This window comes from Notamacropus eugenii, chromosome 2 (assembly GCF_028372415.1).
Source record: "Notamacropus eugenii isolate mMacEug1 chromosome 2, mMacEug1.pri_v2, whole genome shotgun sequence".
In the NCBI taxonomy this organism is placed as follows: Eukaryota; Metazoa; Chordata; class Mammalia; order Diprotodontia; family Macropodidae; genus Notamacropus; species Notamacropus eugenii.
Window position 1 is genome coordinate 282,137,168 of NC_092873.1, and position 27,928 is coordinate 282,165,095.

The 27,928-nt window shown below is 36.3% G+C and overlaps 1 long non-coding RNA gene across 1 annotated transcript in view; it reads left to right on the plus strand.

Annotated features, from left to right (window-relative positions):
- The window catches only part of LOC140527325 (uncharacterized), a 47,343-nt gene extending 24,230 nt beyond the window's left edge, over positions 1-23,113 (plus strand). The window contains exon 3 of the long non-coding RNA XR_011974765.1: positions 22,607-23,113. This is a non-coding gene — a long non-coding RNA (uncharacterized lncRNA). The remainder of the gene's footprint in view (positions 1-22,606) is intronic.
- Positions 23,114-27,928: the final 4,815 nt, after the last annotated feature.

The window sequence follows — 27,928 nt, forward strand, 5'->3', positions numbered from 1 at the left end:
TGCCTTTAGGATACAATGAAAGTTTTTCTTTTTCTTCTTAGAACTTAAGACCTTGCTCATACTCAACTTGCAAATTATCTTCTTTGACTATTTAACATGCTACTCACGTACTTCCACCTCACTCAGCTTTGTAGCCAAATTTGCTTTTCTGTTCCCTATTCATAACACTCTGTGTCTCACAATGCTTTACTCATGCCTATTTTATTGCTTTACTTCTTGTCTTCTGACATGTGGAATCCATCAAAGAAAATCTTAGGTGCTTCTTGGGAGGCCTCTCTCCATCCTCCCAAAGGTTAGTGTTCTCCACCCCTCTGCTGGGGCTTACTTATGCTTACTCTTCATAAATTCATATTTATACTGCTATGCATATACACATATATGTACTCATCTGTGTATATATCAATCTATGTGCAATACATATACATATTTATTGATTTATCCGTCATGTATTTATTTATTTTTTGCTTATCTATGAAAATTTTACATTCCCCCCAGTCAAATACCAATCTTGAAAAGAGGGAAAATTTGATTTTATCTTTGGTCTCCCTACACCTAATTCTGTGCCTTGCACATTGTAGTCACTCACTAAATGTTTGCTGAATTGAATTGTTTTATCTTGAATTTTAAATGATTTTTTTTTATTACTAAATCATCTTCATTTCCAAAATTTATCACACTATTCTATATCCAATGTCTATTCCTTGTCACAAAATACTTTTAAAATAGTTAGCTTAGCAACTCTAACTAGAATGTCAGTTGATTCAGGCAATATATGCAATATGCCACACCCACACTTCTCTACCACTTGAAAGTTAAAGGATATAAAATGTTTAAAATGCTTCAGAGTCTACCCACCAAGATAAACAAAACAACTATGTAAAAGTCACTGTTTATGAAAATAAAGCCATACCAAATAATTAGACAGATATTAATTGACTATAGATAGGTGAGATAACACTGTAAAAGTGACAGTACAACTGCATTATTTACTTATTCACTTAAATGTTGCGTGTGGTTTCCAATGAAGTCATTGAATAATTGATTTTCATTAGCTGTTTTACATTGTTATAAGAGACCTCTTTCGAAGTGGGAATTATCTGTAAATGTAATGTAAAACCAAAATGCATCAATAAAAATTTTTAGAAAAAATAAAGATATGAATTTGCTCATCTCTTGAAAAGGGCTATGGTTTTTTTCATTTTCAGATCATTCAACAGATCTACACTTGTTTAGCTACTGAGTTTATCAGACTCCTCAATGTCTTTTGAATCTTTGATACCATAATAGGTAAGACATAATGAATCCATACTAAATAATGAATATATCCCATGCATGCCTTCTGCTCACATCATTGAAATTATTTCTAGGTTTTAATGAGTTGTCTATAGATGAGAAACAATAGTCTGTCAATTACTCTTTACAGGTGTTTCTTCCTGGAGACAAATACCACATGGTAACATTTGGGAACGTGAATTCAGCCATTGTTATGACATTTGAGAATAAATCATTTCTAGCAGCAAAGAATAAGCACTGTCTAAATGCCATGAATTGGTTATCAGTACATTTTGTCTGTATAAGAGGAAAAATGAAGGTTTTCAAGAATTCAATTATGCTGAAATAGTTTTTTTTTTTTTGATTCACTTGTATTCATTTACTTAAATTTGGGAAAGAAAATGGGATATATTTTAAAACCAAAAGTTTTCTTAAAAAGGAGGGATAACCATTAATAAAATAATAATAGCACTAAAGCAATCAGTTTGAAAAATGGAGGAAAATCTGAGTAAAGATGAAGTGTCAGAAACTGAAATAGAAGTGGATTTTGATATCTCTGTAGAGATCAAAGGGTTTAATGAGATTAGGTCACCCTGAATAATTCAGGATCTAATACTTGACGCTAGCTATATTGGGTTAAGATCAAATATAGATATAGGAAATCAAATTCTTTTTTTTTTTTTTTAAATCACAACTCTGTCTCCTCACAATAGGTTAGGTTCAATTTTAGCAAATATACACATGAAATAAACAAAACAGTCATAGTATGAAGTATGCTCTGTTTTTTAAAGGCAAGTAGTCAAATGTTTTTGTTATTCTCTGCAAAAGAACCCATATTATCCAAAGTTGAATTTTTGAAGTAGGTTTCTTTTTTTTTTTTTTGTAAAGGAACTTGGGGGATGAAGTGAACACTGATTTATGAAGACTTTATGCTATTTGGACATTTCAGAAATACCTACTAAATTGACTAAACTCATTGACAGTAGCTTTTGTCAAATTTTGAATGCAATCTTTAAATGAGACTTCTAACACAATTAACCCTGATGTAGAAGTCAGTTAAATTTGATATATGTGTATATGCATATACACACATATATATACACATAATATACACATACATATATACATGCATACATAATACACATATTTATACATAGACATACACATATGCCTGCAATGTGCTAGGCAATAAGGATGAAGAGACAACAAATGAAACCAGTGTTGAGCTCTAAGATTTTATGATCTACTTGGGGGAAGCACCAAATACAAATAAGTAATTTAAAATATATGTAAATAATCTGCCATGGGAGCAGCAATAACTGTGAGAATAAAACAGTTATTCTAGGACATGGCAGTTTAACTAACCACTGAATCACACAGAATTTCTAATGAGTGCATGGGTTTTTTAACTAAAGGGAACAAAACATAAGATCAACTCTCTGTTTTGTACATGAGAGCCATGGAAACTTAGAGAAATGAAGTGACTTCTCCAAGGTCATTGGGGTTAGATGCAGTAAACCTAGGATTCAATGACAATTCCTTTGACTCAATTTTCCATGCATTTTCACTACAAAAGTTAGATTATTTGAATATGTCTTTTACAGATCCTGATCAATGTTTTGTGTGGTTTGAGTGTTCAATGACAATACAATAATTCTAGAGGGAGATTTTAATATAGTAAGCAAATTCTACCTGACAAAATGTAATTAGTCATAAATCTAAAATATATTAACAACACTCACCATTTCAGTAAATAAAATAGTCACTACTTTTGGCCATAAAAATGAGAACTAGGGGAAGAGCCAAGATGGTGGAGTAGAAAGATACACATATGCTAGCTCCTAACCCACAGCCCATAAAATACCTGTAAAGAAGAACTCCCAACAAATTCTGGAGCAGCAGAAGCCACAGAACAATGGAGCAGAGGAGATTTCTGTTCCATAGATACCTAAAAAACTGACCTGAAAGGTCTGTCACGCACCAGACCCAGAGCAGAGCCCAGCCCTGCCTTGGCCATGCGGCACCGAGAGGAGGAGATCCAAGCAGGCTTCAGGGACAGAATCTCCAGTGACCACACAGGTCCCTCCACCCACAGAGCCAAAGGTCAGAGAGAGGGTCTTTTCAGCTTGCTGAGAGGGGAGCTGGGGGTCTCCATAACTCAGGCCCCTTGGAGAGGCAGCAGCAGACAGGGACTCCCAAAGCAGGCAGGAGACCAGATCCATTGTTGAAGGTCTCTGCATAAACACCCTGTGGGAACTGAACCCTGTGTGGAGGCCCTGCACCCATCTGAACTTAATCTCACATTGAATAGCAGTCCTGCCCCCACCAAAAGCCCTGAGGCTGGAGAGCAGCATTTGAATCTCAGACCCTAAGCACTAGCAGGGTGGATCTGGAGGTGAGGTGGGTGTGGAAAGGAAACTCAGAAGTCAAGTAATTGACTTAAAAATGCCCAGAAAAGGGAAAAAAAAATAAGACCATAGAAGGTTACTTTCTTGGTGAACAGATATCTCCTCCCTTCCTTTCAGATGAGGAAGAACAATGCTTACCATCAGGAAAAGACACAGAAGTCAAGGCTTCTGTATCCCACACATCCAAAATCAATATACCATGGGTTCAGGGCATGGAAGAGCTCAAAAAGGATTTCGAAAATCAAGTTAGAGAGGTGGAGGAAAAACAGGGAAGAGAAATGGGAGAGATGAAAGAAAAGCATGAAAAACAGGTCAACACATTGCTAAAGGAGACCCAAAAAAATGCTGAGGAAAATAACCCCTTGAAAAATAGGCTAACTCAATTGGCAAAAGAGGTTCAAAAAGCCAATGAGGAGAAGAATGCTTTCAAAAGCAGAATTAGCCAAATGGAAAAGGTGGTCTAAAAGCTCACTGAAGAAAATAATTCTTTCAAAATTAGAATGGAACAGATGGAGGCTAATGACTTGATGAGAAACCAAGAAATCACAAAACAAAACCAAAAGAATGAAAAAATAGAAGATAATGTGGAATATCTCATTGGAAAAACAACTGACCTGGAAAATAGATCCAGGAGAGACAATTTAAAAATTATGGGACTACCTGAAAGTCATGATCAAAAAAAGAGCCTAAACATCATCTTTCATGAAATTATCAAGGAAAACTGCCCTGAGATTCTAGAACCAGAGGGCAAAATAAGTATTCAAGGAATTCACTGATCACCGTCTGAAAAAGATCCAAAAAGAGAAACTCCTAGGAATATTGTGGCCAAATTCCAGAGTTCCCTGGTCAAGGAGAAAATATTGCAAGCAGCTAGAAAGAAACAATTCAAGTGTTGTGGAAATACAATCAGGATAACACAAGACCTAGCAGCTTCTACATTAAGGGATCGAAGGGCATGGAATAGGATATTCCAGAAGTCAAAGGAACTAGAACTAAAACCAAGAATCACCTACCCCACAAACAGAGTGTAATACTTCAGGGGAAAAAATGGTCTTTCAATGAAATCAAGGACTTTCAAACATTTTTGATGAAAAGACCAGAGCTGAAAAGAAAATTTGACTTTCAAACACAAGAATGAAGAGAAGCATGAAAAGGTAAACAGCAAAGAAAAGTCATAAGGGACTTTACCAAAGATGAACTGTTTACATTCCCACCTGGAAAGACAACATTTGTAACTCTTGAAACTTTTCAGTATCTGAGTAGTTTGTGGGATTACATGCATACATACACACACACACACACACACACACACAGAGCACAGAGTGAATGGAATAGGATGGCATCATATCTTAAAAAATGAAATTAAGGGGTGAGAGAGAAATATATTGGGAGGAGAAAGGGAAAAATGGAATGGGGCAAATTATCTCTCACAAAAGAGGCAGGTAAAAGACTTTTAGTGGAGGAAAAAGAGGGGAGGTGAGAGAAAAACATGAGGCTTATTCTCACCACATTCGACTAAAGGAAGGAATAAAATGCACACTCATTTTGGTATGAAAACCTATCTTACGATACAAGAAAGTGGGGGAGAAGGGGATAAGCAGGATGGTGTGGATGATGGAAGGGAGGACAGTGGAAGGAGGGAGCAATTTGAAGTCAACACCCTTGGGGAGGAACAGGATCAAAAGACAGAATAGAAGCAATGAGGGGCAGGATAGGATGGAGAGAAATTATGGAAGTCATTTGAAAAACTACACAGATATGGCCTATATTGATTTGCTTACCTTCCCAAAGTGAATGGGTGGGGAGGGAGGGATGAAGAGAAGTTGGAATTCAAAGTTTTAGGAACAACTGTTGAGTACTGTTCTTACTACTAGGAAATAAGACACACAGGTAATGGGGTATAGAAAGTTATCTGGCCCTACAGGACAGAAGAGAAGATGGGGACAAGGGAAGGGAGGGATGATAGAAGAGAGGGCAGATTGGTCATAGGGGCAATTAGAATGCTTGGTGTTTGGGGGTGGGGCAGGGGAGAAATGATGAGAAAATTTGGAATCCAAAATTTTGTTAAAATGAATGTCAAATAAATTAAAAAATAAATAAAATAAAAAAATGAATGTTAAATAAATAAATAAATTAAAAAAATAAAAAAATATGATTGCTACAATAATGTACTCTCACTGCTTTATAGACTTGTACTATGCTGATTTATTATTTTTGAATTTATGAAATACCAAATTCCCTGATGATTACTTTCTTTAACCTTTAAACTAACTTTCCAAGAAAACCTTCCTAGGTAGTCACATCATATTGTCAGAAGGTTAATACAAGCAAATGAAATATGAGTATTTCACTTTTCAGAAAGTGAAGCAAAACCAGCACTATAATTCAGCTATATGGGCATGCTGGGAGAAAAGGAAAGTGATGAGGTTGGACTAGAAAAGGAATGAACCTTTGTTCTAGGACACTGAAATTCAGAGCCTGCTCACATCAATTGTAGTTCCTCAGAAGCACAGAAATAACATCATAATAGTATGGGGGCTGGGAAGAGGATGTTATCAGAAATGTGTCTTTTCTATAGCAAGGTATGCCAACCATGTTCTTCAGACTACTGACTCAACCTTTCCCTACCGCTGATTCTGCCTACACAATAGAGCTGGAAGGTATGATTTGGTTTCTTTGTCCTTGCACAAAAACTGCCACTTACAGTTTTGATTCAGGATATAGGATGCCAGAAACATGGTTAAGGATTTAACAAAGTTTGTGTTCAATAGACAGTTGAACATTGTTTTTTTTTTTTTCTTTTTTTATTTAACTTTTAACATTTATTTTCACACGATTTTGGGTTACAAATTTTCTCCCCTTTTATCCCCTCCCCCCCCCAAACCCGAGCTTTCTGATTGCCCCTGTGACCTATCTGCTCTCTCCTCTATCCTCCCTCTCTGCCCTTGTCTCTGTCTTCTCTTTTGTCCTGTAGGGCCAGATAGCTTTCTTGACCCCTTAACCTGTATTTCTTGTTACCCAGTGGTACAAACATGACATTTGGTCCTAACACTTTGAGTTCCAACTTCTTTGGCTCCCTCCCTCTCCACCCCTTCCCCTTGGAAGACAGGCAATTCAATATAGGCCATATCTGTTTAGTTTTGCAAATGATTTCCATGCTAGTTGAGTTGTATAGGACTAACTATATTTCCCTCCATCCTATCCTGTCCCCCTTTACTTCTATTTTCTTATGGTCCTTTCCCTCCCCATGAGTGTCGACCTCGTATTGCATTTTCCTCCCCATGCCCTCCCCTCCATCCTCCCCCCCACCCTGCTTGTGCCCCTGTCCCCCACTCTCCTGTATTATGAGATAGGTTTTCCTATCAAAATGAGTGTGCATTATATTCTTTCCTTTAGTGGAATGTGATGAGAGTAGACCTCATGTTTTTCTCTTGCCTCCCCTCTTAATCTCACCACTAATAGGTCTTTTGCTTGCCTCTTTTATGAGAGATAATTTGCCCCATATAACTTCTCCCTTTCTCCTCCCAATATTTCTCTCTCACTGCTTGATTTCATTTTTTTTTAAGATATGATCCCATCCTCTTCAATTCACTCTGTACACTCTGTCTCTATGTATGTGTGCGTGTGTGCATGTGTGTGTGTGTGTGTGTGTACTCCCACCCAGTACCCAGATACTGAAATGTTTCAAGAGTTACAAATATTGTCTTTCCATGTAGGAATGTAAACAGTTCAACTTTAGTAAGTCCCTTATGACTTCTCCTTGCTGTTCACCTTTTCATGGTTCTCTTCATTCTTGTGTTTGGAAGTCAAATTTTCTTTTCAGCTCTGGTCTTTTCATGAAGAATGCTTGAAAGCCCCAATTTCATTGAAAGACCACTTTTTCCCCTGAAGCATTATACTCAGTTTGCTGGGTAGGTGATTCTTGGTTTTAGTCCTAGTTCCTTTGACTTCTGGAATATCCTATTCCATGCCCTTCGATCCCTTAATGTAGAAGCTGCTAGATCTTGTGTTATCCTGATTGTATTTCCACAATATTTGAATTGTTTCTTTCTAGCTGCTTGCAATATTTTCTCTTTGACTTGGGAACTCTGGAATTTGGCCACAATGTTCCTAGGAGTTTCTCTTTTTGGATCTCTTTCAGGCGGTGTTCTGTGGATTCCTTGAATATTTATTTTGTCCTCTGGTTCTAGAATCTCAGGGCAATTTTCCTTGATAATTTCATGAAAGATGATGTCTAGGCTCTTCTTTTGATCATGGCTTTCAGGTAGTCCCATAATTTTTAAATTGTCTCTCCTGGATCTATTTTCCAGGTCAGTTGTTTTTCCAATGAGATATTTCACATTATCTTCCATTTTTCGAATCCTCGCGGTATGTTCTGAGATATCTGTCTTTCTCGAAAAGTCCTTAGCTTCCATCCGTACCATTCCAGATTTGAAAGATCTATTTTCTTCAGTGAGCTTTTGAATCTCCTTTTCCATTTGGTTAATTCTGCTTTTGAAAGCATTCTTCTCCTCATTGGCCCCTTGCACCTCCCTTGCCAGCTGAGTTAGGCTAGTTCTCAAGGTGCCAATTTCTTCAAGATTTTTTTGATTCTCCTTTAGCAGGGAGCTGATCTGCTTTTCATGCTTCTCCCTCAGCCCTCTCATTTCCCTTCCCAGTCTTTCCTCCACCTCTCTAACTTGATTTTCAAAATTCCTCTTGAGCTCTTCCATGGCCAGAGCCCATTGGGTGGGCTAGGACACAGAATCCTCGATTTCTGTGTCTTTGCCTGATGGCAAGCATTGTTCCTCCCCATCAGAAAGGAAGGGAGGAAGTGTCTTTTCTCCGCTAAAATACCCTTCAATAGTTTTATTTCTTTTCCCTTTTCTTGGCATTTTTTCCAACCAGTGGCCTGACCTCTGAATGTTCTCCTCACACCCAACTTGCCTCCTGGTCCTCCCAGCCAGCGTTTGGGGACTGTGATTCAAATGCTGCTTCCCACCTTAGAGTTTTTGGTGGGGGCAGGGCTGCTATTCAGTGTTAAATTAAGTTCAGGTGCTGAGGTCATGGGCAGGGCCGCCTCTCTGGCTCAGTTCCCTCAGGGGGTTTATGCATAGACCTTCCACAATGGATCCAAGCTCCCGCCCGCTTGGGGAGCCCCTGTCTGCAGCCGCCTCTCAGCTTCCATCTCCTGGGGGGGCCCGAGCCATGGGAGCACCCCACTCCCCTCTCAACCCGCCAAAGAGACTCTCTCACCTACCCCCTGTCAGTCACCTGTTGGTGGGGGGGCTTGTGCTGCCGCTGAAGATCCCGTCTCTGGAGCCCTCCCAGATCCATGTCTCTCGGAGCCGCGGCCGCCGCCGCCGGCGCAGGTCCGGGCTGGGCACTGCGTCTGCACCGCGACGGACCTTTTGCGAGAGGTTTGCAGGTCCCTCTGTGGGTGGGGGGACCCGCGTGGCCGCTGGAGATTCCTTCCCCGTAGCCCTCTCGGATCTCTTCCCCTCGGTGTAGTGGCCGCGGCAGGGCTGCCCTCTGCTCCCTGTCCCGGCGCCCAGTCCGCGGCGCAAAGGACCCCCGCGAGAGGTTTGCAGGTCTCTCCGGAGCAGAAATCTCCCTTGCTCCAATACTCCGTGGTCTCTGGGTGCAGAATTCGCCCTGGCTTGGTCCCCTCTAGCTGCTCTGTGGTTTGTGGGCTCGGAGCTGTGTGTATGTGTGTCTTTCTACTTCGCCATCTTGGCTCCGCCCTCGACAGTTGAACATTGTAAAAGAGCAGCTCAGCTCTTAAGAACTGATGAAAAATTATTTATTTGCAAGAAACCAGTTTTGGAAGAGCTGAACAATGGCCACAGTCATTACAGATAATGTAGAGGAATTCTGTAGTCTGGTGAATCAGAACAAAATTTTTTATTTGCTTTGCCAGAAATCCCACATTTTTCCATGGAATGAACTTTCAGAAGTGCTTCATGCCTTTCTCCCTCTCCCCTTGCCTTGGATATCTAGAACATTGTGTTTCAATAAACATTTATTAAGTTTCTATTGGGCACAAACACAGTTCTGTTTTAGGCATTGGCATTGCCTGACCTGGGATGAGGCCTTTTCATCAGTCCAATCCTTTGGCAGTATCATTCATGACAACACACTCTGACTGGCTATTTAAGTAAAGATGTTCTATATTAGTTCTAGCCAGTTGAGATTATCTTCAAATTAGTTGAGGAAATATTTTTCTGTTTTGCATATGCAACCCTTGACTCAAAGGGAAAATTACAAACATCTCTCTCAACAATGAATATTGGCTACAGAATCAATCCCTACACTTGCATGAGGAGTAGGGTTGGCAAGAAGTGAAGGAAAGAGAAATTTAAATAATTCTGGCTTCCACTCTACAATGATAGGATATGTGATTCCAACCTTTTTTAAGATCAAATAAGGGAGAATGACTCTGGGAAGAAGCAGACATTTAAAGAAGCTGACAGTCTCTATCATATCCCCAATGCAAGCTTACTATTTTAGAGAGTTAGGAGAATTTTCCCTTAGGTGAGAGCTGAGATTGTTCTTAATTGAGCTGCGTCATCTCCCTTCTTAACTGCAGTCAATCACTTTGTATTATTGATATATACATTCCAATGAATAGAATATTCCTCTGACATCTATTTTCCCACTGAATTGGAAAACCAGATTACTTGCTATTTGCTTCGTGTGTCCATTGTTAAAATGGTATTTGGTCTGTCTTAAATATAGAAGTTGGGACTCTTTCCCATTAAGGAATAGCAACCATTCAAGAGGGCAACTTTTACCTAAAAATGTCTCCTAGATTAATAATGTTTAAGAATGCTGATAGACATAATTTTAATCCACTAACCCCCTCAAAGGAGAGTAGAGCAGTCAGCCTCTGACACAAACCTCCTATTTTCTTTCCTAGCAGAAAGCAACGTATCTCTTAGAGAAAGATGGGAGAAGGAGATGTTAGAGTTGTTTATTTGTTCCTCTCTGTGATCCACATGTAGATAGACACATGTGGACGTACATAACCTACAAGGGCAAAAACAAAACAGCCCCACACATCACACCCTTTTTTACACATATAAAAGTTCATTTTGTTTCTGGACATTGGTCCACAATGAATCATGTGGACTGAATGAAAGACGCAGCTGTCTGCACCTTACTGGCATTAGACCTCTATTTCAAAACTCAAACAAAGTAGTTATAAATGGGAATGTACACAAAGTATATTTACTTTTAATTTAATGTTTTATTTTCTGAACTATCTGTAAAAGCAACTTTGGCATTCTTTTTTTCTTCTAATTTTAAGTTCCAAATTCTCTACCTCTGCCCTCCTTTGAGAAGGTGAGCAATTTGACATAAGTTATACATGTGTAGTCATGAAAAACATATTTCCATCTGCCATACTGTGAAAGAAAACATACAAAAAATAAAAAAAAAAAGAAAATGTATCTTTGATCTGTACCCCAGATCCACCAGTTCTTTCTCTGGAGATGGAGAGCACCTTTCATCCTGAGTCTTTCAGAATTTTCTTGGATTATTTTGTTGCTGAGAAAACCTAGTATTATTTATTCACAGCAAATCATTTTACAATATTCCTATTATTGTGTATAATGTTCTCCCGTTTCTGCTCATTTAACTTTGCATCAGTAAATGTAAATTTTTTTCAAGTTTTTCTGAGAGAATCCTGCTCATCATTTCTTAGAGTACAGTAGCATTCCATCAAAATCATATACAACAGCATGTTGTCATTCTGCAATTGATAGGTATCATCTCAATTTCCAGTATTTAGTCCCCACTAAAAGAGCTGCTATAGATATTTTGTCTATATATCTCCTTTTTAAAAATCTCTTTAAGATAAAGATCTAGTAGTGATATTGCTTGGTCAGTTGTTTTCTTCAGTATTTTTGTTCTTGCTGTACCAAACTGTTGACTTTTTTTTCATGATTTTCTTTCATCACTCTCATTTTTCTTCCCATTTTTCCCTCTGCTTCTCTTAATTTTAAAATCCTTTTAAGGCCTTTCCATGAGTTAAGACCAATTCATATTTTTCTTTGGAGCTTCAGATGTAGGAGTTTTGAGTTTGTTGTCTTCTTCTGAGTATAGTTTTTATCTTCCCTGTCACCAAAGTAACTATACTCGGAATATTTTTCTGCTATTTGCTCATTTTCCAACCTAGTTCTTGAATTTTTAACTCTGTGCTAAAGTGGGGCTCTACTTCTGGAGTGGAGGAGGTACCGTCCCAAGTGTAAAGTTTTTAGTATAGCTCTTTTCAGAAGTAATTCTAGGGACTTGTGAGTTTTTGGTTCTCCCAAGGTGATGTGATCTAGGAAAAGTTGTGTATACTAACCTCCTGGAATGTGCACTGGTCTATGAGGGACCACAAGCACACTATTCCACCCTGATACTATCACCAGGGCCCCCACTTCCCTGCAGCCACAATCTCTGTTTTCCTAGTGCTTCTCCTTGCCATGGGACTGACATCAAGTACTTAGACTATGATCTTAGTATGTTCCATGCAAGAGTCTTGCCCCCAGTGCCAGCAAATACATCCCTGTAATCTTCTAATCAGTTATGTGACACTTTTACCATTTGTGGCGTGAGATGTCTAGAAACTGCCACTGTGGTCACTGATTCTGTTACCCTAATGCCTGCTCCTAATTTTCTGGGGCCAGGTCTGTGGTAGTGTGACCTGCACTGGCCTGAGCTCTACTCTCACCCTGGTGCAACAGACTTGTCTTGGGCTGGAAAATTGTTTCATTCCATCCTTTTGGGGTTTTGCTGCTGTAAGATTTGTTGTGAACCATTGTTTAAAGGTATTTGGAGGAATTTGAGGGGGAGCGCAAGTGAGTCCCTCCCTTTTCTATGCCATCTTGGCTCCTCTGATATACATAAAATATCAACTCATCTTTGTGGAGAGGAGCATATTTACTAAATAGCTTTGGGTCTTAGTAGCAGCAGGGCACATAGCTAGCAAAGTATAACATGATTTTTCCAACAATATTAGGCAGAGTTGAAGATGTGCTGGGATTTTTGCCCACAATTTGCTTCAAACTCTACTCAAAGAGATTACTACAAGCATAGTGTTTGTTGGATTTTTTTGTTCTTTCCTTCCTTCTGCTCAGCCATGAAGTACTAGCTATTTTTCTCTGTACTCAAAGTATCCTTTATTTCTCTGGTTGGGGAGAGGCAGTGATACTTGGTCATATTCTTTTTATAAACTTTCCTTCTACTTTCTTTTCTGTTTCTCTGTGTCTCTCTCTGTCTCCCTGTTTCTCTCTCTGTCCCTCTGTGTCCCTCTGTGTCTCTGTCTCTGTCTCTCTGTCTCTCTGTGTCTCTGTCTCTGTCTCTGTCTCTCTCTGTCTCTCTCTCTTTCTCTCTCTCTCTCTCTCTCTCTCTCTCTCTCTCTCTCTCTCTCTCTCTCTCTCTCTCTCTCTCTTTCTCTCTCTCTCCTTTCTCCTTGTCCTCTTCACTCTCCCTCAGGAGTTGAGAGGTCTCCAGATATCTTTGGCCAAGGACTGAATAATTTTATCTTATTTGCTTAGAATTCTTATTAAAGTTCCTTATTTATTATATAATTCATTTTGATACATATGTGCATTCATGAATGAATTAATAATATTATATAATAATATTCTATGTGTATGGTAGTTTAGTTTTTACAAGACTAGCAGGTTAATTATTGATTTGACAATTTTCTTTGAAATGACAATTCCTATTAAAACTCTTTTTCATGAATGTATTTATTTTGCGATGTTCATATTCTGGCTCTAAGTATGAAGTCCAAAAGATTGGGAGAGTTCTTAACTGATCACCAACAGACTGAGGGTATAAGCAGGGAAGAGAAGAATAATTGAGAACTTATAAAGTTCTTCCCCACTCCCGATGTCTGCCTTTCTAATAAGCTTGATAAGATATCCACAATTTCTCCATTTCTTGTTATAACAGTCTGTCTAACAAAAGCTTTTGCCCTCTCCTATATACAAAATTCTGCACTTTGGACTTGCTTATGAGAACAATGCTTCAGCATCCATTTTGTCTGTTATTTTGTTTAAGATTGTTCTCCTTTTCTTGAGATGTGCCACTGGCTTGACTTCTTTACCATTGTTCAGCCAAGATATTCCACACATTTGACCCCACATCCAATACAATCTTATAGCATTTCTTAAATGATTGTCTATTATTTTTTAAAAAAAAAAAATAGGATTTTCTATTTTTTCTTGACTTCTCAAGTAAATTTTGAGCTCCTGGAAGTCAAGCATTTTATTATATCATTGTTACAGAACTCACATGCTGTTCCTTAGCAGGACATTCCAACTTCTATCCCCATTTCTTTGCATTTGTTGTGCCCCTTCACTGGAACACACTCCCTCTCTCTCACCTTCTCTTAAAATCCTAACAACAGTCAAAACTCAAATCAAAGGTTATCCTCGATGGAGATTTTTCCTGATTTTCTCAGCTTCAGTCTCTTCCCCTCCTTAATTATCTTGTATTTATCTTGCACATATTGAGTATCTGTTTATATATGTGTGTGTATACATATATACACACACACATATATATGTGTGTATATGTAAATATGTATGTATATATGTATGTGTATATATGTATACACACGTGTGTGTATGTGTGTGTATATATATATATATATATATATATATTCCCCTCAGATCATATGTTAACTTAGTTCCTGGCACATAATAGATGATTAATATATTCTTGTTAACTGACTATGATTGGTTTTCTTTCTTCTATGGCATTTAGCACAGAACTTTTAATACAATAGGTACGCACAAGACATTTCTTTAGATTTTAATGTTCCAAAACATCTCTCAAAACTAAGAAGATTAAAACATTGAAGCAATCATCTCTACTATTAATTTAATGACATTTTTATTAAAATTAGGTTTAGGCTGATTTAACAAAAATAATTAGGAGAAGTACATGAGAAGTAATAAAAAAGTATACCTTTAAAAGGTTAAATGATAGTAGCTAATCACAGGTGTTTCTGTACTAGGAGGACCAATGAGAGATTATACTCATGAAAAGAAAGTGATCCTGCTGAGGTAAAAAAAGAGAATAGAGGGTATTGACATGCTGGAAGAAAGACAACTCAAAAGACATCCAGAATAAACTAAGAAGGCATCCTGGCTGACTTTATAAGAACAAGGAAAGAGTCATCCTTAAAGCTGCCTCTGACATGTAAGGAAAAGGATCACTAGAATCAGTCACAAGAATTTATTAGTCATTTACTGTGAGAGGTAGCTGGTGGCATGTAGACAGTGTAGGCTTGGAGTCAATAAGATCTGAGTCCAAATCCAATCTAAGAAAATTACAACATATGTGATCCTGGGCAAATTCCTTAACTTCTCCGTTCCTCAATTTCCCTATCTATGAAATGTGGATAAAAGATCATTTATCGCACTAGTTTCTTTTGAGGATAAGATGAAATATGGGCAATTAGCTTTGAAAATCTTAAAACACTTTATAAATGCTAGCTATGATTTGTAGTATAATTAATATATGGCAGGCACTGGTCTAAGTTTGCAGGGTACAAGTACCAAAAATATATGAATATTTCTTACTCACAAAGAGCTTACATTTTAACGGGGGAGATCAATCTATATAGAAGTATATACTGCATAGACATACAGTGAGATTTGCAAGGGGAGAATACCAATAGTTGGGATCAGGAAAACTTCCAGTAAAAGATGTTGCTTGATGTGTATTTTAAAAGAAGAAAGGGAGTCTATGAAATGTAGGTCACCAGGGAGGGGGGCAGGGGAAGGAGTACATTTCACACATGTAGCTTGAGCAGCCCAAAAGCATGGAGACTGGAGACAAATTAAGGAACAATGAGAGAACACATTGGCTGAATCACAGAGTACAGAAGGAGAAGTAGTTTGTACAATGAAGTTAGGAAAATAGACTGTCAGCTGATTGTGAAGGGTTTAAAAGCTTAACAATAGGTTTTATATTTTATTTTGGGGGAAATAGGTAGCTACTAGAATGTATGGCATAGGAAAAGGATAAGATCAGAATTGGGCTTAAGGAAAACAAATTTAGCCACAATAGGTAAGGGTGGGCTGGAGGGGTAAGGAGATTGATATAGGAAGGCCAATTAGCAGATGTTGCAATAAACCAGGCAAGAAATAATGAAGGCTAGAACTGTGATGAAACTTGTGTGAGTAGAGTTAAGGGGTCACGTGTTAGAGCTATTCTGAAGGAAGAAATAGCAAGATACAACAATTGTTTGAATATGGGGGATGTTAAGGGAGATGAGAAGTTATGTATAATGCCAAAATTTCCATTTTTTACCTTCAACTGATAATATTCAGAAATCATTACATTCCCTGGAACTTCTGTTGGTAGTCTGAAGATGGTCCCCTAACAATTCTCTGACATGGGGCTAGGTCAGAGATCAAGAAATACATTTTCCCTATGTGTTGATTTTTAGGTGATCTTTTTTTTGATGAACATGACCCTATCTACCCACTCAGGGTATATTCAAATATATTACTTCCTTAGAGAGCCAAGTTAGTTACATCACAAGTTAGGATCAACAACATGCCATACCAATATAGATTTTTGTTCACATGCCATCTCTTATTAAGAGCTAATAGTGGTTTTTTCAAGCTTGTTAATGTTTTTGTAGTCAAAAAACATTAATAATAAAAGGTGAAATATTAAGTGTAAAATTATTAATAATATCAACTTAGTATGATGAGAATTCTGAGAAAGGAGAGATCATTCTCCTTTGTATGTGGCAAATGCTTGATTAATTCTTGCATGATAAATTTATCCCACAAATCCATAAAAGTCTTTTCTTTCTGATCATAGAATTATAGGATCATAGATCTGAGCTTGAAAAAAACTTACACGTCTTTTAATTCAAACCCTGCATTTTATAGATAAGGATACTGAGGCTAAAAGATGCTAAGTTGCCCAAGATTATTAAGTAGAAGTGCCAGGATTTGACTCGATCATGAATTCAGTCCACTGATCTGATGTCCAATGCACCATAACAATCTGAAAACTACTACCATGTACCCATGAATAATAGTTCTCTTTTCTGGGATAAACATTCATATTTTCCTTCCACTTATCATTTTACGTCTTGATTTTGAGTCATTTTAACATTCTGGGTACTACATTTATTGAGGAAAATCTTAATAAATGATGATGTTACCCTGCACTGATTCCAGCTAATCTGTTAATATTGTTCCTAACATGTATCTCCTCACACTAAACACAATCTTCAAAATATTTTTTAAAAATGCAAGTGCCCTCCCTTTGCTCTGGACCCTGGGATTCCCTTATGATAGCCAAAGCTGACATTAGCTTGTTTTAGTTTCCTAGTCCACTTTTCCATGTAATTCTCCTTTTAAGCTAAAAGAATGTCTTTGGACAAATTCCTTTTTGACAAAGTAGTATTTTTTCTGATGTAGATCACTTTCTGTAAGAAACCACCATCAATGAATGATATGGAGGGTATCTTATTGGAATAGACAGGTGGATAGGCACTCCATTTTTAGAGTTATTTGACTTTCTTTGAAGTTTACATTTCTGATTTTAACCTCCTTTCAAAGTAGGAAAACAGTAGTAAATATAATAGTTCTTAGGAGTAATGATTTGCTTCTGTAACTTGTAGTTGCTTGCAGGTAATTACTATACCTACCTGTCAATGACACTACAATGTGACAAACTGCCTAATTTATGAAAGTACATTGCTGCAAGCTACAGAGATTTAGAAAATAAAAAGTTCAGAAACCAAATCTCCTATGCTCTTAAAGAGGTTGCTGTCTCTAATTTGTCTTTTCCCAATGAATAATTAACAGGACACTACAATCTATTTCTTGCCAATCTGTTACTCGTAGCAAAATCCCTAAGGACCATGTTTTTTCTATGTAAAAATTTGTGACCTAATCAGAAGGAATATTACCATCAGTGATCTCTCTCTCTCTCTCTGTCTCTCTCTCTCTCTCTCTCTCTGTCTCTGTGTGTGTGTCTATCTATCCTATCTATCTATCTATCTATCTATGTCTCTCATCTATCTATCCATATCCATATATACAAATATACACATATACTATATATGAATTTATGCATGCACGTATGCATGTATGTGTATACACACATGCACATATATGTATGCATGCATGTGAATATACATATATGTGTGCATTGTGCGTGTATATGAACACATACATATGCATATATATACACAAAAACTAAATATGAGCTACCATATTGCTTAAGTAAATGCTAAAATGATAACCAAATTTAAAATTAAATGCTATTTCAAAGGAATAATGGAAACACAAAAACTTATTGAAGAATAAATGTAAGATGTAATGGATTAGACAAAATGTGTGTACATGTAAATTTAGGAGGTGCTTTAGTTTTGTTTTTGTGTTTATCAATATTATTTATTCAAAGACTTCAAAGAATCTATAATCTTATTTTTGTGGTTCATTGATGTAGACAAACCATGTTTTGATGGATAAAAAGCTGGCCTTATAGCCAGGAAGATCTGGGGTTAAATCCTGCTTTGGATATAAAATGACTATGAGACCCTGGCTAAAGCATTTAACATTTCTGTGCTGTAAGCAGCTCTCTAATGCTAAATGTTGAAGAGAAGCTGCCAACATGCATTGACAGGGAGAGCTTTTTCTTCTAAAATTTTGGCATACTAATGAAATTATCGTTTGTATACCTACATGTGAATGCATGTATGCATTATGTGTGCATACATATATACACACAACACATACGCATATATGTATATACGTGTATATGTGTGCACATATTTGTCTTCTGTTAAAGAGGGGAAATGAGAGAGAAGAAAAGGCTGCATTTGTGTATTTTTATTCCAAGAAGCCTTTCCCTTGTCCTTCTATCTTGTATGACCCTCATATATGTAATTCTTTAACTTTGTCAAAGGAAATCCATGCAGTGTGATCAGGGCCTTCCACTAATTGTCTAGATCAGGTGCTCTTAAACTTTTTCCATTCATAACCCCTTTTCTGACTAGAAATTTTTTTGTGACCACAAGTATATAGGTATATAAATCAGGTATAAAAATCAAACATTTGCTGGCAATGAATTCTAAAAGGATTTATTTTAAAGCAATTCCTTGGCATACATATAATTTTATCATTTATTTAAAAATGAAAGAATATTTGCATACTAATGAGATGGATGCATTTGTCTATTTTTTAACTAAAAAATTGAATCTTTACTAAGTCTCAGCTTTCCATAATTAAAATGTTTCTGTAAGAGCATAAAACTTTATATGTACAGTAAAAACACTGCAATTTATAACAAAATAGTTTCGAATCTGAGTCAAGGTGTTTCTGGCAATGTTTATTAGCATTGCATGTGATGACAGCATATGCAGTACAAAGTGCACATGCCATGTACTCAGAACCAAGGCTGCAGTACGATGAAACATAGGCAAGCACTGCAAGAAATACCTAGGAATCATTACATATTTCATTTTTAATTACATTTTGGTCGTTGCATGTTCAGAAACCTTTTACTGTTGCCATATTTTTAAGGAGCCTCACATTCAGTTACGTGACCTCTTCATCAATATTGATATATAAGCTGACCATCTTTTTTCTGTTTATGTATTTCTTTCTCTCTCTCTCTTTGCACGATGTTTATCATGTTTTTTTCTATGTTACTCTTTATCTGAAATATGTAGCAGCTGGTCCTCATTCACCACGTACCCTTCCATTAATATCTGGGTACTTCTCAAGTTCAATTCCTTGGCGGTTCTCATTCCATCATTAATCACTCAGATTATAGTTTCCTAATCTCATTACTGAACCAAAAATATTCCCTCTGAAATTAAGATCATAACTGATTTCTTAATTGCTAAGCTCAATGATCTATTTTTAATCTGAATCTTTCTTGGCATGTCCATAGACTCTGACTCTGTTGAACATCAGATGGGTCTTACAAGATAATTTCTTTTTGAGGAATTTGTGACATTACACTCTCTAGGATCTCTTAAGATATGTCTAAATGTTCTTTCTCAGTCCCTTTTGTTAAATCATCATTTATATCCTGCCCCATATCTGCAGATGATCCTCAGAAGATATCTCCTAGAGGGAATCTTATCTTCTCTCTACATGCTCTCTTTTGTTGACTTCATCAGTTCTTATGGATTTAATAATCATATTTATGGAGATGACTCCCAAGTCTATTATATTCCATACCTTCACCTTTTTATTAAGCTTGAGTTCCAAATCACCAAGACAGGTTGCACATATCTAAATGATTTTCCTGTATATATCCTTAACATAAGTGTGAATATATTACTACCTTGTTCAATGAATACCGTTGGTTCCCTGGTATCCCTAGGATGAAATATAATCTTCTCAGTTGACCTATAAAGCTCTTTACAACCTACCTTTCTAGTCTCATTTTATAAAAATTTTTCTGTGCTCTAATTAATCTGAACCTCTTGCAGCTCTTTGAACTTGAGATTCCATCTTACATCTCTATATTTTACTACAGGCTTCCACCTTCTTTTAGATTCCATAACTTCCTTCAAAGTTCAGCTGAAAAGTCATCTCTTAATTTGAACTTTTCCTGTTCTCTCCAGCTACTAAAATCTCTCAAACATGCCATGAATTTATGTTGTATGTATTTGATACTTTTTGTATATGTTTATAGTGATCTATTCTGATGAGATGCAGCTTTATTGAAGGTAGAGAGTTATATGTCTGTCTTAATATCCTTAGAATTTATCAAAGCACAATATATTTTACATATAGTGTAGTATAGTAGAAAAGGCATTACATTTAGAATTAGAACTAAGCTAAACTATATGATCTAATCCTAAATCTGTCAATTATTACCTTTATAAACTTGGGTAAGTCACAGCTTCACTGAACTTTTTTTCCCATATGTAAAATGAGAGGATTGATAGCATAGACCAAAATTCCATCAGATCATTCAGTAAATAAATATTTATTAAATATCTGTTATGTGTGAGGCACTGTGCTAATGCTGTGGCTCATCATTTAACATGTTTCTTTTTCAGCTTGATTTCATGTAGGACATCTTCATTAGTGACAATCAGATTTGGTTCCCCTACTTTATATTTCACTTAACATTCATTTAAAGGCAATAAACAAAGAAAGTTATTTCTGTTACTTCTTTCAAGGAATATTTTGAGATTTTGACACAGTCTTTGGAGACACCTTATTCAAGATAAGAGTTTAAGGAAGTGTTTAAATTACCCATTACATAAAAGTATATTTTTATAGCTACTAAACAATAAACAGTGAGATTTTGTACTCTTTATAAAGTTTAGATAAGTGATAACTATAAACATGTGTTCAGCTATAAAATATTGTTTGAGGAAGTGACGGCAGTTCCTTTCTCATGTATTTATTAATGATAGTCTCCATGTGCATTGAAGCAAAAATTGTGCAGCAATAGGAAAGGAAGCATTTTGTTTGGTCTTTAAGAGGTAGCAAAATAGCAATGAAGGCAGAGGTCAAAGGTTGAAATACTCTTTCAAATTTGCTATCAGTGTATCCTTGGATATGTGATTTAATTTCAATAGACATCAAATTCCTTATTTGTAAATTAAAAATGTTGAGCTATTTGATAAGGAGCTTCTGAGGTTTTTTTTAGCTCTAGGTCCTTATTCTATAATATTCTCTCAAGTAACATTTTTTAACATGTAAAAATAATATCTGATGCCCACCCCTTTTTCTTTTGGTATATTCCCCTCTGATTTACCAATAGCCTCAGAACTTTTTCTGCCCTAGTATGCATCTTCTGTGTTCATTTTTTTTTCCAGTTTAACAACTATTTTAATCAAGACTTTTTTTTTTGTTTATTTCCATTTCTACTCTCTCATATAGTACATCTTTAATAGAAAAGTGATAATATGTTGGTTCTTCTGTCCTTGATTGTAATAAATGTTTGTGATAAAAATAGATGTTTTTTACCAACAGAATAATTATACTCAAGCTTACATATTCATATATATGTATGCATACATACATATGTACATACACAGCATACACTGAGATAGAAAAAATGGTTTATACCTGGACAAATGAAGATTGAATGTCTTTCAGAGCTGAATTGAGTTTGTATAAAACATATTTAAATGCATAGATGAGACATAATTATACATATATGTGTGTGTACATGTACATATTTCTTTGCATATTTATAAATTTACACACATATATGTATATTCTAATAAATACATTTTTGAAAACACATACCTTCAGAGCATTACCTACCTAAATTTATAATACCCCAGGTAACTCTCTAAGATTAAAATTTGCAAAGTAGTAGAGAATTTGCCTTAGGAACTACTTACAACGATGGATTCAAAGGTGCAGTCAAATAAATATTAGATGTGTTTTTTGGTATGCACACATATAAATATTATTTCTGTAACATGCAAATCAATCCTTACAAACCTAATGTATTTTTTTTTTACCAGAATTGTGACTATTTTGTTTTAGGGAATTCCTGGTAAGGTAGTTCTCCTACCCAAACAGATCAACATTTTCTCTGCAAATTTTGTAATTCCTAAATTTCTTCTGCATAATCCTATATTGATTACATATTTATACCTGCTCACAAATACCATGAAAGTCTTGATTGCCTTCTGCATGTGCTTATTTTTTAATGTTTTAGAAACTAGTGTTCCATTCCTCCGTATTTCCATTCAACATACTGTAACAGCAAACAAAGTAGAATTTTTTGTTGCTCTTCTGGATTGTTTTAGCCAATGAAGTGACTTTGATTGAGTTTCACCTTTGATTCAATAAAGAATCTTTGATTGGAAACTACATATATATGTATGTATGTGCATATGTATATATGTATGTATGAGATGATGATGCTGGTTAACATGTATAAATATAATTACACCACTGTTAAACTTTTTGTTTTTCCCCTAGAAACAGAAGCTCCAGGCAAGAGTTGCTGAAATCTGCTATCAGGCAGAAGCAGGAAGAGTTTGGAATGAAAGAGTCCCTGTCAGCTGCATCAATGAGCAGGAGCAGAGAGCTGCGGGCATGTAAACCCAGGCAAAAGTTGGGACCCATTGGCCCACAGAGGAAAAGCCATGGTGTTTAGAAGTCAGCCTCGAGTCAAAATGAGAAAGGACTTTATTTTGACAATGTGTATTGATTATGAAGACTGTTCTTACAGTAACCTAGGGGTGGATGGTGTGTTATTTTCTGCTACCTGTTAAGGATGTTTCATTTTAGGGAAGATCTTAACCTGAGACCCCCTGACTTTGGGGATGCAATGATATATGCTATGTGTTCTATGATATACTGAGTGTTACAAGATTCATATATGTATTAGATGATATGATATAAAGATGCTGTTGTGAATGTTGTTCTTTGCTTTTATTGAATAATGTTTAATTTATTGCTGAATAAATAGAGTTGATTATACTATGTGATTAGATCCTTAAAATCATTTACAGAGGCAGTCCTAAAGAGTGCTTCCATGATTGGCTTTACATATAGCAACATTGGTAGATGCTTAGAATTTTTTTAAAGTTACTTTCAGGGATCATTAAGAGTTTTTACAAATTTCAAGAAAGTAATCCAACTCACTCATTTTTCCTCACAAGACATTCATATATATGAATATACATGTATATATGTATGTGTGTGTATATGAGCATATATGCATATATATATACATATATATGTATGTGTGTATATATATACCAACAATGTAGTTGACTGCTAATGGTGTGAATATGTATAAAAAGACCATATGGGGGGTGAAATCAAGATGGAGGGGTAGAATGGTGCACCTCTAGATGTTCTCCTCCCACAGCCCATAAAATACCTGTAAGAATGACTCTAAACAAATTCTAGTGCAGTAGAAGCCACAAAACAACAAAGTGAAAGAGATTTCCAGGCCAAGGTAGCCTGGAAAGCTGACAGGAAAGGTCTATTGCATTGGGCGCAGAGAGAAACACGCCACAGAATGGGCAATGTTGAGGCACAGGCAGGACTGGAGCTGGCTTCAAGGCATTAGCAGCAGCAGCTGCAGGTCCCAGATTACTCAACTCACAAATGGCAGAGACAGCTTCAAAGGTAAGTAAGAAAGCTCTTTCACTTGGGTGAAGGAAGGCTATGTTCCAGTCCAGGCCGTAGGCAGCAGCAGCTTCCTTTGTTGGAGAACTAGCCTAAAGCTTGTGGGGGATTTGAGCAACTGATCTGGATAACAGTCCTGAATGGCTGCCCTGTGGTGAGGAGTGCTGACTGGTGAAGCTGGCAGAGGCTTTGAAGAGGGAATCCTGCTCACAAATCAGAGTGCAGGCCAGGAGAGGAATAAACTGCTCTCCCTTGACTGTGTCACCTTGGAGGAACTGAGAACTTACAGATACTCAGAGTATACTCTCCCCTTGACAAAGAACTCAGAAGTCAAGTAACTAGCTGGGAAAATGCCCCAGAAAGGGAAAAAAAGAATAAGATGACAGAAAGCTCCTGTCTTGGCAAACAAGTATTTACTTCCATCGTTCCAGAAGAGGAGGAACAATGCATGTCATCAGAGGAAGAACTAAAAATCAAGGCTTCTGCATCCAAAACCTAGAAAATAAATATGTAATTGTCTCAGGCCATGGAACTGCTCAAAAAGAAATTTGAAAATCAAGTAAGAGAGATGGAGGAAAAATTGGGAAGAGAAATGAGAGTGATGCAAGAAAATCATGAAAATCCAGTCAAAAGCTTGCTAAAGGAGAATCAGAAAATGCTGAAGAAATTAACACCTTTAAAAACAGACAAATTCAAATGTCAAAAGAGGCCCAAAAAGCCAATGAGGAGAAGAATGCTTTAAAGAGAAGAATTAACCAAATGGAAAGGGAGGTTCAAAAACTTCATGAAGAAAATAGTTCTTTAAAAATTCGAATAGAGCAGAAGGAAGTTAATGAGTTTATGAGAAACCAAGAAATTACAAAACCAAAAAAGAATGAAAGAACAGAAGGGGATGTGAAATGTTTTCATTGGAAAAGGACCGACTTGGAAAATAGATCCGAGAGAAAATTTAGTCTGTCCTTATGAATCCCTTATAATCAGTCTTTGGTATGCACTTTATATTTCTTTTGGTTCTTGTATGTCAAATCTATTAAGTTCAGAATTTTTTTAAACAAAATCTTGAAAGTCTGGGAGTTTATCAAATGTCTGTTTTTTTCATTCAGGATAATGTTTAACCTTGCAAGGCATGATATTTTTGTCCAGAGCCCAAGTGCTTTTGCTCTTTCATATATTATGTCCCAAGACTTGTGTTCCTTTAATGTTTTTGTTGCTAGGTTTTATAGATGAGTCTATTCGCGGCACCACCATACGTAAATTGTTTTAATTTTGATATTTTTAATATTTTATCACTAAGTTGGGGATTTCAGAATTTCACTATGATATTCCTGTGAGTTTTCCTCATAGGATCTCTTTTATATGATGATCAATGCATTTTTTTCTATTTCTACTCCCCTCTCCCACTGGTTCTAATGCTTCAGGACAATTTTTTAAAATAATTTCTTATATTATTGTACCAAAATTCTTTTTGATCATAACTTTCTGTTAGTCCAATTACTTTTATATTTTCTGTTCTTGATCTATTCTCCAAATCTGTTGTTTTTCTTGTAAGATGTTTCACTTTCTCTTCTATTTTTTATTGTTCATATTTTGATTAATTATTTCTTGATCTCTTATAATTTTGATGGCTTCACTTTGCCCACTTCTCATTTTCAAAGTGTCACTTTCTTTCTTAAGATTCTGAATTTCCTTTTCTAATTGGTTGACTTTCCTGTCATCCTTTTTGTTTTTCTTGGATTATTCTTAATTTTTTCTTTATTTTTCCTCCATGTCTGTCATTTGGTTTTTAAACCCTTTTTATAGATCTTCTAAGAATTCTTTTTGGGCAAGTGACCATTTGACATTACTCTTTGGAGTTTTCTTTAATTCAGTTTCCTCCTTTGAAGATGAACCCCAGTCATCTCTTTTCCCATAATAGCTTTCTATGGTTGTATTGTTTCTCCTTTGCCTGTTCATTTCTTGTAGTAATAGCTTAATTTTTGTAATCACCTATAGCCCTGGGTTATGGGAAATGGTACTCGTTACCATAAATCTTCAGGTCTCCCCTCCTGCATGGAAACAAAGTCAAACCTCCAACCTCCTGTAAGTGCCTGCAGCCAGAGGCTTTCTGTCCCACTGCTTCTGCACTCACTGGGCATATTCTAGTTCTTTCTTGCCCCTGATGCTCTTTCTTCAAGCACAGCTGGGTCTGGTGTTCATTATCAGCAGAGATTCCCTTAATCTTCTGGGGCTCAAAGGCCCAATTCCCCTCACTATTCACGGTGTGAGAGTTCCTGTGCCCAGAGCCAAGGTAGCTTCTCAAACCAACTAACCCCAGGACTTGCACTTGTAGAAAAGCACCCTAGCCTGGAGACATTTACTCTTCACTGGGACCAAAGCTCTTCCTGGGATTTTTCTTCTGATCTTCTCAAATTGTGCAAGGAAGACCCAGGTTGTGCCCTATTTTTATTTACCTCTACCCATACTTTGTTAACCCTAAGGCACTATTTTAATTCTTGTATGTGGGAAAATCTTGAAAGCTTGGAATTTTCTGACCAACTCCTCCATTTCCCCAGAATCCTCTCTCCATTAATGCTTTTTAATCGATTATCCTACCAGTTTCCATTTTTAGGCTGAGTTCATCCCATTCACAATCACAGTTATGACCATCCTACTTCCTATTTCTTTCTATCTTATATACCTCCATTTGTCCTTTCTCTCTCTCTCTCTCTCTCTCTCTCTCTCTCTCTCTCTCTCTCTCTCTCTCTCTCTCTCTCTCTCTCTCTCTCCTTTTATTCATCCTCCAAAATCTGTTTCACTTCTGACTACTACTTTCAAACATTTCATGTCTCTTTTATGTGAGATAATCTGCCCTGTTCTTGCTCTCCCTTTCTCCTTCTCCAAGTAGATCCCTCTTTTTCACCCCTTAATTATTTTAACTCATCCTACTATGGTAATCTCACACCTGTGCCATTTGTCTATCTACAGTCTAATTGCCCTAACAATGATAAAGTTCTTAGGTATTATAATTTTGTCTTCCCATATAAGAATGTAAACATTGTGGCCTTATTGATTTCCTTATGATTTATTTTTCATATTTACCTTTTCATGCTTATCTTGAGTCATGTATTTGAAAATCCGATTTTCTATTCAGCTCTGATCTTTTAATCAGGAATGCTTGAAAATCTCTATTTCCTTAAATATCATGTTTTCCCCTGAAGGATTATATTCCTTTAGCTGGATATCTTATTTTTCGTTGTAATTCTTGCACTTTTCCTTTCTGAAATATCATATGTCAATTCCCCCAACACCCTAGTCCTTTAATGTGGAAACTGCTAAATCTTGTCTGATCTGGACAGTGGATCCACAGTATTTGAATAATTTCTTTCTGCCTATTTGCAACATTATCTTTTTTCTTTCACCTGGAAACTCTGGAATTTGACTATAATATTCCTGAGAGTTTTTATTTGGGGATCTCTTTCAGGTGGTGACTGGTGGATTCCCTCTATTTCTATTTTACCCTTTGATTCTAAGATATCAGGACAATTTTCTTTGATGATTTCTTTAAATACATATGTAGACTCTATTTTGAGAATGTATTTCAGGTGGTACAATAATTCTTAAATTATCTCTTCTGGATCTATGTTCCAGGGCAGTTATTTTTCCAATGAGGTATTTTATGTTGTGTTCTATTTTTTTCATTCTTTTGAATGATTTTTATTAGTTTTTTGATGTCTCATGGCATCATTGGCTTTCAGTTGCCTGGTTTTAATTTTGAAGTAATTAGTTTCTTCAGTGAGCTTTTGTTTCTCTTTTACCATTTGACCAGTTCTTTTTTTTTTTTCTAAATATGTGGAAAATAACACCTTAAAAAAAAAAACAGATCATTGTGGTCCTCTCAGCACTGATTAATGATAAGAATATGATTCAAGAGAGGTTGTTTCCTTATGTCTTTTGGTGTTATTAGCTTCCACTAATCTCATTGTAATTTTTAAGTAATTAGTTTCTTCAGTGAACTTTTATATCTCTTTTACTATTTGACCAATTCTATTTTTAAGTTACTATTTTCTATAATACTTGTGTGCTCTGTTTAATAAGTTATTGAGTCTCTTTATAATTTTCTTACATCGCTCATTTCTTTTAATAATTATTCTTCTGTCTTTGTTCATTAGTTTTTAAAATACT